This window comes from Stigmatopora argus, chromosome 16, assembly GCF_051989625.1.
Source record: "Stigmatopora argus isolate UIUO_Sarg chromosome 16, RoL_Sarg_1.0, whole genome shotgun sequence".
Classification (NCBI taxonomy): domain Eukaryota; kingdom Metazoa; phylum Chordata; class Actinopteri; order Syngnathiformes; family Syngnathidae; genus Stigmatopora; species Stigmatopora argus.
This window is the reverse complement of record NC_135402.1, coordinates 14,047,226-14,063,264: the sequence shown is the minus strand read 5'-3', so window position 1 is coordinate 14,063,264 and position 16,039 is coordinate 14,047,226. Positions and strand designations below refer to the sequence as shown.

The 16,039-nt window shown below is 40.0% G+C and overlaps 1 protein-coding gene across 2 annotated transcripts in view; it reads left to right on the top strand.

Annotated features, from left to right (window-relative positions):
• Positions 1 to 16,039, top strand: part of LOC144090954 (aldehyde dehydrogenase, dimeric NADP-preferring-like) — a 119,254-nt gene that overhangs the window by 26,648 nt on the left and 76,567 nt on the right. For both annotated transcript variants that reach the window (XM_077622892.1, XM_077622893.1), the window contains exon 4: positions 15,507 to 15,538. The gene's annotated coding sequence lies outside the window, so the exon portion shown is untranslated. The remainder of the gene's footprint in view (positions 1 to 15,506; positions 15,539 to 16,039) is intronic.

Here is a 16,039-nt window from a genome sequence, read left to right as displayed (position 1 = left end):
AATAGTTTTAATCCTACTGTGGTACTATATCAAAATGAAACAGCTACAATAAAATGAAGGAGTAAAATATGTAATATTCTTCATTCCCTCTCTTGGTCTCCCAAAAGAGACCATACCGAGGAACAATACAGAAGTTAGTAAGAAACAAAACTAAGAAGCACTACATTAGTATAAGAAAAGAAACAAAGAAGCATCACATTAGTGTATCCATGAACACATGCTCGGCGGTGGTTGAAGAGGGATCAGTTTGGAGCAATTGAGCATACTGACCTTTCGGATCTGGTCCCACTGCCCTATCGATCAAACGAACAACCAGAGTACGAGCCATGGGGATGAGGCAACATCCACAAAGACTAAGTAAAGTCGTGAAAACAACAACAGATATAAAGACATTTCCCATCAAACCTTTCCAGGTACCGAGATGATTCATCCATTGGTCCCAGATTGAGTCACCCACACCTGAATGGTCTGCCATCTTATTAGTCAGGGTTCGGAGGCCTTCCAAAGCCAAATTAGAAGACTTTCGAATCCTGCTGAGACCCATCCAGGTGGGTGATGCTCTCTTATTGCGATGCAAAATATCCTTCAGGTTTGAAGGCAATTGTACTCCAGCTGTGAGATTCACTGGGGAAACAGAAACCGGAAGCAACAAAGACACCAAAGAGCACACACCAGAAGCATTTGTGGGTAATCTATCATACAATTTATCGCTTCCACACCATAACCAGATGTCCGCTCGGGATAAGGGGTGTGGTACCGGAAAAGACATATTTAATACACATCAATCAGACGGAGACAATCATCTTGGGTTTTGCTGGCAGCTTGCTCTGCCATTAACAGCCAATTGTTAGATACTGCCGTAATACCTGTAATCATTCTAAACCAATCGTCCACTGATGGTTCGCCATGGATTATGCGGACCTTACTCGATTTAGGGGATACGATTGACGGAGTCACCTTGCCAGTTTTCGCCTGAGTAGACTAGGTTTTTTACACATCCCCACTGGCCAGCATGGATCGGTATCCGAGGACCACACACACACAGGGTTAGGAAGCTAGTGGTGTCTCATCTGTTGGAGATTGCGGTGTCATTGGAGCCACATCCGTCTGATTGGAGATCGCCAAACAGGAGTATGACATACACGTGGAGCGCGCCTTCAAAAAATAACAAGAGAAAAATTAAAACAATAATCAATAAGCCAAAACATCCTGTACACCACTTCCCTCTCTTGGACTGGGATAAGCCCAGTCCAGAACAGGAACTATGTGTCATGTTTAGATGAATGTGACCTGTCCCCGGAAGAATCAAAGGCCGCTTTTGGAGGATCCTGTGGTGGAGTGTGTGGTTATGGGTTACGTGGATCAACGGCTCCAATTAGGGAATAATGAAACCACTTCTGTCCCTTATGTTCAAGTTGAACCGCCTTTGATGTACGAGCAGTCACTTTGAAAGGACACCTGTCAACCTGGGCTCCGACCACTTCCTGGATAGAACCTTGAGAAGAATGTGGGTTGAGACCGTGGGTTCCTCCTGTGGGTGATCACGTGCAACTCCAGTCGCCTCCTGCACCTGTGAGGATATACGAGATACAAGAGAATGAAGTTGTCGACTAATATGCTGCATGCGAGAGATCGGGTAATGGAACCTCTTCATATGGGGTAAAATTTGTGGTTTTGTTGATGGTTTGACAAATAGAGAGTAAAGCCAATGGGAGGGCTTGAACCCAAGACCTTTTGGTGCCGTACAAAGCAAACCAGGCTGCCTTCTCCTCAGGAAAACAGCTTTCCCGTTCTCTGCAATAGCCACACTCACATCAATCAATATCCACAAACAAATGCACACATCTATAATTCTGAAAAGAATTGAACCCACTAAACTGTAACCACCCCTTGCTTGTCAGGGTGAATAATTTTAGCATAAATGTGTCCTTAAGAGCAATTAAAACTCATTACTTTTAAAATGCATACTAATCCAGTCCCAATTTATTCAATAATGTGTATCGCGTTGCATAGCAAACTCGGCTGCTTGAAACTCAAAATACCCCAATCTACCAGTCCTTCCATCAAATACAACATTCCACCGTCCCTGGAGCCTGCCAATCATCTCCTGTAAAACTTTCCCAATCAACATTTCAATAGTCAGGCATAAAATTAAAATCTAGTTACATTTCTATCCATTTTCTTTCTAATTGTTTACTTTAAAAATCTGTAAGAAGGTTTGGTCTCAATTGAAACGCTTTCATCTTTTTTTATGGAGACATTAAAACCAATATAAAAAGTTCCTTATGGTTTATCGCATTGCTCCTCAAGCCATAATCTTTCCAATCAATATTGGAGTGCTTGCCATTCCGTCTGATCACGGCAAAAAGTTTATCTTACCTGTCTCCTCAAACGTTTCAACTGAGAGAACCTTCCTACAGTGCACAAGGTGGATCGGCCATTCTCATGTCTGCTGGTTGGTCAGGAACACTTGCACGGACACTCTTATCCTGGGTTGCTCGTGCGTGCTCTCCATGTTTCCTGTTAAGAAGCGCAATCTCCCTCTGCCAACCCAAATTTAATGCGTTTCTTTAAAGTTTTTTCTTTTATGCAGATAGCCAGATTAGCCTTATCATCCAGCTCCAATCGTGTAGTGAATAATGGCGTTTGGTACATTCCACTAAATTGGATTTCCATATTTTGTTGTCCTGTTGACCTCGTTATGTAGGCGCAATGATTTCATAACGAAATATGGAAACTTTTGTCAATTCAGTCAATTATTCTGTTAACAAAATTTGGATGCCATTATCACTATAATACTTTGGAATTTCATATCATTTTTTTTGTTTTTTTTAGTGCTCCTAAATTTCGCATAGCAGATTTGTTTCTCCACTTCAAATTTCACATTTGGAGTACTGCTGCTTTTTCTAAATCCTTTTCCACCTTGATATCTAGCCAATTAATTATATCTCGGTGTTCGGCCAATCAAAAACACAAAAAGACAAACAAACAACCTTTCACGCTCACACTCATTTTCAGATATCAGTGGTCTGCAATTTTTCACTAGTGGAGAGCGCCATCCCCACTCTGGGGCTCATTGGCAGCTAACCACCTTTTGCTGTAATCTGTGATATTCTAATTGTCATTAATATGACTCACGCTAAAGCATATTTCATCTGCTGATGGGCAAAACAAGATACATGTCCCGTGCACTTGAACATGTATTGTTTATTCCATCACAGAGAAATCATGCCTATCCTAAATTAATTATTTTATCTAAACTTGTCAGGTACAATTTACCTAATAATTTGGATCCATGCCATCTCTGCATTGTTTTCTCCATGTTTGACATCATTAATAATTTGGATGATTCTTAATACTTAAGTCTAAATCGCAAATCACTCTCATATTGCTAAAACCAATAGCTAAAGCTCTGGCTGAATTCCTATCCGCTCTAAGAAGGCGGTTTTATTTAAAATAAGAGCCATTTTCTGTGCTCACTGTTACCTCAATTAAAATGTAGGGAAAATAACCTTTCACTATGCATTTCCTAATATAAATTTCAGTGTTTAATAGAGGACCCATAATTTGTCACTAATATATCCCAATACTGTCAACTACCTCTCTCTCTACATCTCTCTGTCTCTTTCTCTTCCTACATCTCTCTCTCTCTCTTTGGGCGACCCCCCTCTTTTTGTTTGTCGGGTGAGGGGTGTGCGCATCTGTGAAGGGGTGCTGGCCATGACCATTGGACCGAGCCGGCGAGCCTCATGACCAGGAGACAGAGCCAAAGCCTTTCAACTGCCAGGGTGCTCCAAGAACCTTCTGAAAATGGTCTTAATAGACTAAATCATCCTCCATGTCATAAAACAACGTACAATGAAAATCATCCATGGGTGGATGGTAAGGCCGGAGTCAGTCAATGAATGATTTCCACCGGCGATACACAGACAACAGTCCCCCAGTGGCCGGAGTTTCAGGCTCAAGACGTGACCTATAGATTGTCCACCACTGTCCACATGTTCATATTGGTTGTGAACACGGAATCTTTGCACCATTTGGTAAAGTCACTGTGAGGCCATCCGGTCCACATAAGATGGTAGCTCCAATAGACATCAACAAGTCTCTTCCCATCAAATTCATAGGAGCCTCTCGGGCACCTCTATTCGGAGTGTGGAGGATCCCCTGGTCCGTAAGAATCATCTCCGCCGTGGTAATATTGTCCAGGTGACTGGGCCGGCTGCTGCGGCCGCCATGGTCTGCCAGTGCCTCGTCCTCCCTCACGCGTAGGCCGCTGTTGCTGTAGTGGGCCATACTGCTGTGCTTGGGGTTGCCATGGGAACAGTTGTTGCGGTTCCCATTGTTGACTGGGGCAATCACGTCTCCAGTGTCCAATACCGCCACATATAAAACAGTTGCCTTGTTGGCCCTGTCCCGAGTACCCTCTTCCCCGGCCACCAGAGAAACCATGCCAGCGACCACCGTATCGACCATGTAACTGACCATCTCGGGCCCCACCACATTCCTGGTAATATAGAAAGTTGGAGTTCCAACACAGTAGAGATCAAAGGTTCCGGAACACCCTCGACAATAGCCGCTATATGGCCCGTCTCGTGTCAAGCGCACAACTCTGTCCACTCCACGCCAGGAGCCTCCTCCGCCATGAACTTCCTCCCCTCACCGGAGGGGGGGGGGATTTATTTAGTGCCATATCTCTAAGAACCATATATCACGCCTCCTCCCAAACACCTCCCTCCGTTTTTTTTTTTTAAGTTCTGCCTTAGCTGTGACGTCACGCTCCTTTTTTCAATGCTACGGACAAATGCTTTTGACCTGTACAATGTAAATTTCCTTTCAACGTACAAAATTATTTCTCCAACTCACATTTAATTTAGCTTGTCTTTGAAAACCTGTGCTTCTACATCTCCATACAAACTCATCAATTCATTCCATTCCATTCTCATTCAGCATCTTTCTCCCCATTCCTCTCAAAACGCACGCACGCACACACACACTCACACTCCATTCTCTCCCAAGCCCTCTCAACATTCCTTCTAACATACACATTTTCAACCTCTCCTCGCATTTTACCAATTCAGTCATCACAAATCACCGGATAAATTTAGAATTTCAGTATGTTCAATTTAGAATTTTAGTATATCCATTTTAGAATTAGGAATTTTTATTAGGAGCAATCCTAAGAAAAAAACATCTGTGGACCCTGTCGTTTCCCTGCTGAAGACTTAAAAAATAAGTTTGCTGAATTTTTCTTACAATTAAGTAAAAGGTCTCCAACATATAACCTTTTTACGGAATCACCTTATTCCCTTGTTTTCATACGAACGTTTCCCTTTATCTCAAAACGACCGTTCTGGAATCCCCAATCACTGATTCCAGATATATAATCACGGAAATGTCCCTGAACAAATACTCATGTTATATGAATCACATTTCTACTGTGACTTCTACTCTAAAAAATAAGTTTGCACAATTTACGTACGGTTAAGTAACAGGTCTTATACATACAACCTTTCGGAATCTTAAAAAATCCCTTCTACTCTAAAAAATAAGTTTGCAGAATTTTCATACGATTAAGTAACAGGTCTTATACATACAACCTTTCGGAATTTTTTTTTTTTTAAAATCCATAGAACACGTTTCTACTGTGACTTCTCCATAATTTAAAAATCCAATAGCAGAATTTTGACAGTTAAGTAACAGGCATTCCGCTTACCTTTTAGATTTCAGGCGCCCGTCAGAGAAGTCTCCATAGAAAGATGCCGAGTGTCTCAAATCCAGACCACTCTTATAAATATCACGTTCACGACGTGCTTCGAAGTCCGCGACTTCGGCGGGGTTCCCCTTCCTTAATCCCACGTCCGCGACGTGTCACGTTTCAAAACGTTTTTCCTTTTCCTAATAAATATCACTCCTCGGAATCCCTGACTCCGGCATTAACCATTAACCGACCGACCCCTATTTGTCTACGCAGCCTCTCTCCCCCCTCGACTCACGGACAGGGTCACCAAATTGTTAGACGTACAGTTTTAGCACCTATCCCTAATTCCTTAACTCAGTCTGATCCCGTCAACAACTGTGCGTGTTCAGCATCGAAGGAAGAGACCAGGGTTTGCGAGTTACTCCACAGATGATTTATTCCAGATATTGATCCTTACAGAGCTCCGGGCCCCCTCCCAAATAATAATAAACCAGCTGCGCGTCGTAATGCACAGTGGAGGATGAGAAAGACTAAAGTCCAGACCCGCGTTTGCCAAATTATAGTATAACACAGATGAATATTCATTCGCTGAGTTTAATTATATGTGGACTATCCCACGACGTTCTGCGGGGGTGTCCTCTCCTAAAATCTGCTTGTCCTTGAATCCACGTCTGGCCTAGTCGCCCTCTCCGCAGGGATTCCTTTGTTTCTGGTTTCACCTGGACCATCGCCCTCTCCGCGGGGATCCCTTATCACCGACCATTTATCACCGACCACACCTTGAAGCAGAAACTCAAACAAAAGACCTTTTGTTCATTGTAATTGAGTTGAGAACAATAATGTTGGGGTAATCATTATTATAAATGTGTTTGCAATGAATATAAAGCCTTATAATATACATGCTTACTATATTAATCAATATATTTGCTTATTAGGAATAGTAATGCTCATCCTAAATGTGTAACTATATTAATCAATATAGTTATATGTGTTGATCGCTTTCAACGAAGACAAACGCTTACGCCAAGGTCGCTCTCCAGGACAGCTGGGTCCAGCGAGAGATACAAGTTCGAAAGGACATAAAACAATCCACTGAGTTCTTGCTCCGAGGACTGATTACTGGAAGATGCGAGTTCGCAATGAAGATCGGTGAAGGACGCTTAAATTGTTGTTGGGTCAGCGGATGGCTATCAAGCATATTGTTTTAATTTGTGACGCTAGTTTGACGCTAGGTTTGCTTGATTATGGAATTGTTTTGTTTCTTGCTTACGCAAATGGAATCGATAACCTTGTAATTGTTTTGATTTGAAGCCTTAAATGGGCAGGACATAATGCCGCTCTTTAGAATAATCTTGGGTGGGGCGAGCTGCCGGATGTATTCTCTTCTTGCAAGAATTAAATGTGATGTGACTACAGATGCCTTTTTTATTGAAAGCTGAATTGGAAAAACCTAAGGATAAACCTACAATTGGATGAACCTAACATTTGGTCCTTCGAGCCTGTGGTCAAGATACCGGAGCAGAATCCAGGTCGCTTCCGTTCGATATCTGGAAAGACCGTGCACGGCGCTTAAATACCCTTTTCCGGGCTGGATTACTCGACGAGGCGACTTGGGTTCTCGACGGTTGACGACTAACACTCTGAAAGAGACATCTGGTGTCATATCTGGTAAGTCCACGTGAATGTCTGCGTTTGTTGAAGGGGCATTGCACGTGAGGTCCATTTTTTAAATGTGACTCGCGTCCAGGGGACTGCGACACGCGTCCAGGGGACTGCGTTACAAACCCTGGGTATACTAGTCGCTGCCAGGTAACGAGACAGAGCATGAGTCTATAAAACTTGGGGCAGTTCGGGGTGTCCTGTGCCGTGGTCCGGAAAGGTACAAATATAACTCTGACAGTATATCAAGCTAGGGTATACATTTGTGTTACGTGTTGCGTGTGTTACGTATGTCCTTCCGCGGAAAAGAAATTTGCTAACTGATAACTGAGTGCACGCGAGCTCCATCCAAAGATGGGCAACTCGAATAAAAAGCGGCTAGCGACGACGATCCAAAACAGCGTCTGCCGTGTAGAGATTGGAAGTTTGTTGAAAGTCAAAGCGCTACAAGGGTTAAACACCTAAATTTATGGATAAACAAATATGGGTTTGCTGGCCAGCTTAAATATGCATGAAATATTAAAACCTGCGGGATAAAATACGCACTAAGCATAGAAGTAATCTATATATAAAATGTGAAGGGAGACACAAGCGATACGGCTTGTTCCACAGATACTAATTATTGTTTTTGATGACGAGGCGGGGAAAGGCAAAACGTGCTGTTTTGTATATGATAGCGGGCCTCTGCTGGTTGATAGGAGCGAGGCGATGGGCTGTTTTATTCTAAAAACAAGACAGGCCTGCTCAAAATGATTTGAATGAGGATGTTTGAGCTAAATTTTAAACCAGAGATCACATTCTTTGTGAATGAATTCAATTGGAATTTTTTGTATGATGCTGAAAGTTGTAAAACGGCAATTAAAATGGTTATTTCCAAGTGCTAGGCATGCTTTGTTAATAGTAACTAAATGTACTGGAATGAAATGGCTTATTGTGGCTTATCCTGATTTCGTTCCCGTCTGCTAGCGGGAATATTTTGGTTAACAGAAATACAAAACAGCAAATTAAATGTTTAGCGGGGTTGCCAAAACTGCGTTTTTTGTCATACTCTAAACTTGCCAAATAATGTGTTGATTGGGGGGAAGCGCTCTGTTTTGGTGCGGCTGATTTGATGGTGTTGGACATTATAATACAGTATAGTATGCGCGCGGACCACACAAGCGACTAAAATTTAAGGGGGACCCCTTCCGTGGAGAATATTACAATTATTGGCCTTGAGGGCGCTGAAGCAAACTTGAGGGCAGAAATGGGTTTTGCTATGGTATAGTTGTGCTTGCAGCATATTGTGCACAGGAGGACAAAAAGAAAAGCGTTTTGGAATTTGTAAACAAAGATAAAAATGCTGCTTCTGCAGCGAGCGTGAAGGTCACAGTCAACGGAAGGGCGCGCTTCCGTTTAAACATTTCAGAATAAGAACAATCATGGTCTGCAAGGGATGCAGGGTTCCGCGATGATCTTCGCATTTATTTTTGGGATTTAATCAGAAATGTCTTTCGAGGTGATAGAAAATCTGTTTGGCAAAGATTGATTTGGTAAAAGCTTTGGAATTGGGAATAATACTATTATTATTATTTTATTTTTTGTTTTGTGAAGTTCAAAGGGCTCTTGATTGAAGAGAGCTAGTTTTGGAGGATAAAACGATATTATTACAGTTTTTGAATGGTTGGTTTGTTCAAAATACTTCAATATAGGTGATTGGCTGGTTAAAGAAAAATGAATGGAATTTTGTTTTTTGTTTTTTTTTACAATATTATGGCATATTGGTTACAATTTGTGGGTCCTTTATTAAGCATTGAAAATTGTAATTAGGAAATGCCTAGTAAAAGGTGGATTTCTCTAATTTAATTGTAGATTTTTCTTGTGGTAAACAGGGAGCTATAAGAAATGGCTCTTATCTTAAGTAAACATAGTATGGGGTGATTTGCAATTTATGTCTTAGGTATTAAGAGTTATTTGGTTGTTAAAGAGATCAGACATGAATTTAACAATGCAGAAATGGCATGAGAAATTTCGTGGCATTCGTCCAAATTATTAGGTAAATTGAACCTGGCTGGGGTAGATAAGATAATTGATTTAGGATAGGCATAGTTTCCCTGGAAGAAACATGGAGCGTCTTTAGGTGCACAAAAGACTTTCCCTGTTTGGCCTGAAGGGGGATATGCTTTGGTATAGGTCATATTGATGACTATTGGGACGTTACTGCCTATTGCTTTAGGGGCATACAAATTAAGAATTTAGCCAAAACTTACTGCATTGCAATTATGGGGTTAATACACCTAAATGTTACGGTGATAACGATTGGCAATAACAAGCTTAGATAAAGGGGAATATCTACAACAAATTCTGGTAGGGCCTTCCATGGTGTGAAACAAGTGAAATAATGTCTATGTTTTAGAAATAACATCTCCAAATTATAAAATATCAACCTTGGAGAAATGCTTTAAGTAGATGGGTTGACTAGAATGGGCAAAATTCGATATTATTAAAAGGGGGTGTAACTTAATGCAGAACATGGAGATAAAGTTTTTACAAACGGTTAAATAAAAGGGGGTGTGTGTGTGTTTCAATGTGTCACAACTTTTCCGTTATTGCATTATTGGCGAATAGATAGTTAATCACAGCCACTCGCTTGGCAGTCTACATGCTGACTGACTGGGGTAAGGGGCGGTGGCAATTGAACAAATTTCTATTTTTAGATATGTGGCATGTGGATCTAATACATTAATTATCTAGTTTCTTCAGGCATCAAATTTGCGGTTCGAGGATCTACTAATGCGGAGTGGATCCAGACCTTCCGGAGTGTGGAGTATTCCTGGTGTCCTCAAGAATTCGTAGGTTTTCTCTGGGTACTCCAGTTTTACTCCAACAAACCAAAATTATGGATGATTGGGGGAGCACTCTAAATTCCTTGATTATGAGTGCGAGCGTGGATGAGTGTCTGTCTTTTGTGTTTTAATTGGCTGGCCACCAAGATATATCAATATTCTAATATCAAGGTGGAATATTTCTGAAATCGCTGATAAGCCTTTCGAGGACGGCGGTGGCAGAGTAGGACAGAAACAAACAAAAAAAAAGGAAAAGAATTTCGCCAAATGAAATTTTTTGATTTCTGCAATGGGAAATTTTGGGAACCTGGGGGACTAAACAAAAGACTTATCTGGGAGGGCTGCCATTTTGAGTCATGGTAAATTTCATGCCTCAAAAAAAGGGAGGTTATATATATTCAATCTATATGCAGATATATGGCCAAAACACGGGCGATTCCCCCTTATGTCAAGCTACAAAAGCTACATATCCATTTCAAAGGATACACATGGATTTTATAGAATATGTGTGGTACATGACAGTCCTAAAACAGATTGGGGAAACCTTGTTGCAGAAACTGGTCTAGATTGGCAAGCTTGGATGACACACCCGTGCGAAAAAAAACCATCAGGCCTTCGATAAAAATTAAACCATACGGTGGGGGCATTACAAATCATTATTCAGACTGACAAATTAACTTGTGGATCCTTGTCTGACGTTTTTAAGAAGGTCGTCAGAGATGGAAACACCCGGATCCGCCATAGTAAAATTAAAATCTGAAATGACCAGAGAATTCATTTCTGCAACGGGGAGTTCCCAAACGGGAGGCGGTAAGAAAAATTGGTTATTGTTGATGGAAAATGCAGCTATTACTATAAATCAAACCTGCATAACATGTATGGGGCCCCGCCCTCTCTTACGAGTAGTGCCCACGCAAATTACTCCTGATTGTGTAATGGAGATAATGACAAATAAAAATGTAAGCCCCAATTGTGAAAAATGGAATAATGTCTACCCAGTTACAAGAGCAGCAAAGGACAAGCCTAACTTTTCAAAAAATGTAAGCTTTTAAATAATTTTACCTGCTGGCACCTTACAGGGCTTGGTCTGAAGCTGGGCGCGATAAATGAGACATGGTGCGCTCGAATCCTAAAACCGACTACACCCTGGTACCACGTTCTGACCTATGATGGTGGTGGGGTGGAAATAAATTATACGACTCCTGCCTGGATGACAGCAGGACTTTGTGCCTTGGTCTCACTGCTATTACCAGTGTCTGTTTTTCAATCTACAGTAGAGGAGATACAATTGGCTGCACAGAAATCCGGTATGATGGCGGGCCCCTCGCGATGGCGTCGATCGGCATGGAGAGAGGGTGATCCGACATACATTGATGCGATTGGCATCCACGGGGCGTACCAGATGAGTATAAGTTGGCTAGTCAGATCGCAGCAGGTTGGGAGTATATTTTTTCTTTTAATTACTCCAAACAAAAATGTTGATTGGATAAATTACCTGCATTACAATGTCAAAAAACTTGGAAACTATACTGAACAGGGATTTGTGGCGATAAAGGAACAATTGGCAGCCACCAGTCTTATGGCGTTCCAGGATCACATAGCAGTTGATATGCTGCTTGCGGAGCAAGGGGGCGTGTGTGCAATGTTTGGAGATCAATGTTGCACCTTCATACCGAACAACACGTCACCCGGTGGGTCCCTCACCCAGGCCATTAGTGGCCTGCAGATCCTCAACCGCAATATGAAGAAGCATTCTGGAGTCGGAGAATTCCGCCTTGGAAAGCTGGTGGCATGTCCTTTGGATTTGGCCCAAATTTGTTGCATTTTCCGTAGCCCTTTTTGCTACGATTTTGACATTATGTGGGTGTTGTATTATTCCCTGCTTAAGATCTTTGATGAGCCGACTTATGACCACTGCGATTGCCCCTACAAATTCTAAATTGCATGAATTGTATCCCCTACTAATGAAGCGTGCTGACGACAGCAGTGAATTTCAAGAGCATGGTAGTTCCGAGGATGAAAAATGATGGCGAAAATGATTTTGTTTTCTGCTTTCAGACCTGCCGAACGAGTAGGGCCTAAGCGGGTAAAATTAAAACAGCCAACGGAGATATCCCTCTCTTCTTGGATTTGCCATAAAATAAATAACGAACATATAATAAAAAAGGGGGGAATGTTGGGTTAATTCTGGGATGTTACTATATGTTCATTTGGAATTAATGGAATAAAGCTGAAAGGAAGTTTTATTAAGGGGATCATGTGCAAATTTATAATATAGGGGGGAATGTTGGGGTAATCATTATTATAAATGTGTTTGCAATGAATATAAAGCCTTATAATATACATGCTTACTATATTAATCAATATATTTGCTTATTAGGAATAGTAATGCTCATCCTAAATGTGTAACTATATTAAACAATATAGTTATATGTGTTGATCGCTTTCAACGAAGACAAACGCTTACGCCAAGGTCGCTCTCCAGGACAGCTGGGTCCAGCGAGAGATACAAGTTCGAAAGGACATAAAACAATCCACTGAGTTCTTGCTCCGAGGACTGATTACTGGAAGATGCGAGTTCGCAATGAAGATCGGTGAAGGACGCTTAAATTGTTGTTGGGTCAGCGGATGGCTATCAAGCATATTGTTTTAATTTGTGACGCTAGTTTGACGCTAGGTTTGCTTGATTATGGAATTGTTTTGTTTCTTGCTTACGCAAATGGAATCGATAACCTTGTAATTGTTTTGATTTGAAGCCTTAAATGGGCAGGACATAATGCCGCTCTTTAGAATAATCTTGGGTGGGGCGAGCTGCCGGATGTATTCTCTTCTTGCAAGAATTAAATGTGATGTGACTACAGATGCCTTTTTTATTGAAAGCTGAATTGGAAAAACCTAAGGATAAACCTACAATTGGATGAACCTAACAAATAGTTTTAATCCTACTGTGGTACCATACCAAAATGAAACAGCTACAATAAAATGGACTAAAATATGTCATATTCTTCAGTATGTGTGTATATATATGTATGTACAGACACTCCTCAACTTACGAACGCAATTGGTTCCGAGCGATTGTTCATAAGTTGAATTTGTTTGTAAGTTGATTTAGTGCTATATTTTGTATTATAATTTATGTTTAAGGCCTATATAAGTATATTGAAGGTTTATATAAGTGCATTTGTATGTTTAAGGCTTGTATAAGTAACACGCATTGGTTTGTACTGAAAAAAAAAACATTTAATAAAATGGAGAGAATATGTACAGTACTGTAGAGAGAGAGATAGATTTATGTATTAGAAACTGGCCAAAAGAAGCGACCTAATGACGATTGCACAGTTTTCTTCTTTTTTTCATCATAAATGATGCAGTAGCACTGTATGGCATCATTCAATTGATTTGCAAACTTTGTGCAACGTTCAATATTTGGGTCCTGCTGCTCGATCTTTCTGTTTATAAATGGTACTGAATGTGCAACGCTCACCACTTTCTGACGCGCATCAAGCTTCGTTATTATTGCCACTCGTTTCAAATGAAATGGCTTGCCTCTTCCTTGCAACTCCCTCAATAGAAGCCTTTAGCTTTTTACCAACCATATTCAATATTGGATGCATGAGATATTTAATGATACAAATGAAAAAGGTTCTTTGCACACTGGAGATACATTCACGCACTTCCGCATTGCAACGAAGAAGGTAGATGCTGGGTGAGCTGAGCTCTCACAGCGCCAGGCGTCGGTATTAGCGGCGGAAAGAAGTACTACTCCGAAAAAGACGCGAAATACAAAATTGGACTTGCGAACATTTTTGGACTTAAACGCAATTTGCAGACATGTTCGTATGTACCGTTGTTCGTAAGTTGAATGTTCGTAAGTAGGGGAGCGTCTGTATATATATATATATATATATATATATATATATATATATATATATATATATATATATATATATATATATATATATATATATATATATATATATATATATATATATATATATATATATATATATATATATTAGCAACACTTTAGAACCCAAAACATAATGTACAATTACACTCGTTCAACTCGTTAACAGTCATAACTTGTGTTATCTTTTCTTTTTACAACTTCTCAACTATTCAACAGGGCAAACAATGCAATAACATAACATCCTTTCTATGACCGTCATAGACATTGTACAGGATAATGGTGGCTGAAGGTAGCGTGCTAAATGCTATTCCATGTGGATGACACGAGACACGCACATTCACGCTCGCAATTCAAAAGTAAATAAACATTACCAAACATTATCTCCTTTCTCACACGCTAAACAGTGTATATTGCAAACCACCAACTCAACAGGCCTCTACAACAAACAGCATTCCTTAAAACACAGGGAGAAATAATCAGAACAGTGATACGTTGTTGTTTCCTCAATCCAACTTTTACTGTAATGACTAAAAATCACCCGTGCCTCAAGCTATATGCTAAGGCATCAATAATCGAATACCGATATTTTTTAACATGCCACACACTTGCCATATGGATCAAAGGATCAACAATCGAACACCAATACACACATCCAATCCAAATTCGTTGTACATTCTCAACATGCAATCGTTAATAAATCAAACACTCTAGCATGTCACATTTACACTACTTATCTACATTTCTACAACAATTTAGGCTAAATAAAGTAGAAGTAACAATAGTACACAGGAAAGGAATACTCATTTGATTTTTATGACTTTGTAACTAACTTGACTATTATAACTATGATTTTAAAACTTTCAATTATTGTTAAGTTACAATATGACAACGCACACATAAATACATATCACATTTTTTCTGATTGATTTAGAAATATTGACATTTATTTTGAAATTCCCAGTTCACCTAAGCAGCGTTTCATATTAAGAAGATTTGGTTTTCCCCTGCCACGTGATGGTGTAGTGATAAACTTGGCTGACTTCAGTGTGGGCTGGTGCAGGCTCTATTTCTGCTGTTGGTGGTATGATTGTGAGTGTGAATCGACATTTTTCTCTCTATGTGACCTACTGCTAACTGGCGACCAGTATAGGGTGTAGACTGCCTTTGCACGAAGTCAACTGGGATAGGCTCCGGCAAACCCTGCAAACCTTCCGAGGATGCGCAGTACAGAAAATGAATGAATGAATGAATTGTTGTTCCCTCAATAGAGTTCCTTTTACTCATAGTGTATCTCAAAACAGGGGGTGGGTGGGTACAGAGAAGAACAAGCCTCATTCTGTTCCTCAACTAAGCTGTAGCCCATTAGAAATTTTATCTTTCTGATATAATATCTTCTACTATTCCTTTTCCACAGTCAATAAAAAGACTTACTTCACCTGCATATCGGTAAGTTAGCTTTTATCTATTAATGTTGGGATTTTAACCCCACAGCCTACTTCTAGGGATTCATATAACATTTTACAACCCACTTTTTATATTGTGTGTACAAATGTTTATTCATCTAGATGTATTTATTCTGATTTCTTTCATTTTCATTTATTTACGTATTTTTAAATTAATTATTTACTTGTGTTTTCTTTATTTCATGGCAAGAGATTATGATTACGGAAGCTTATTGCATTCACCTTGAAGATAAAAAAGCCCTGGTCATTTATCAAATTAATTCTTTTGGGAGTTGTTTTTTTAATTAATTATTTTTTGAAACCTCCATTTTTCGAAATAATTAAATTCCTGGGGTTGTTTTTTGATTTTTTTTCTTCCTCATATATATATATATATATATATATATATATATATATATATATATATATATATTTATGTATATATATATTTTTTTTTTTCCTTGGGTTGTTCTTTGAATATTTTTTTTTATTCTTCATTTTTCAA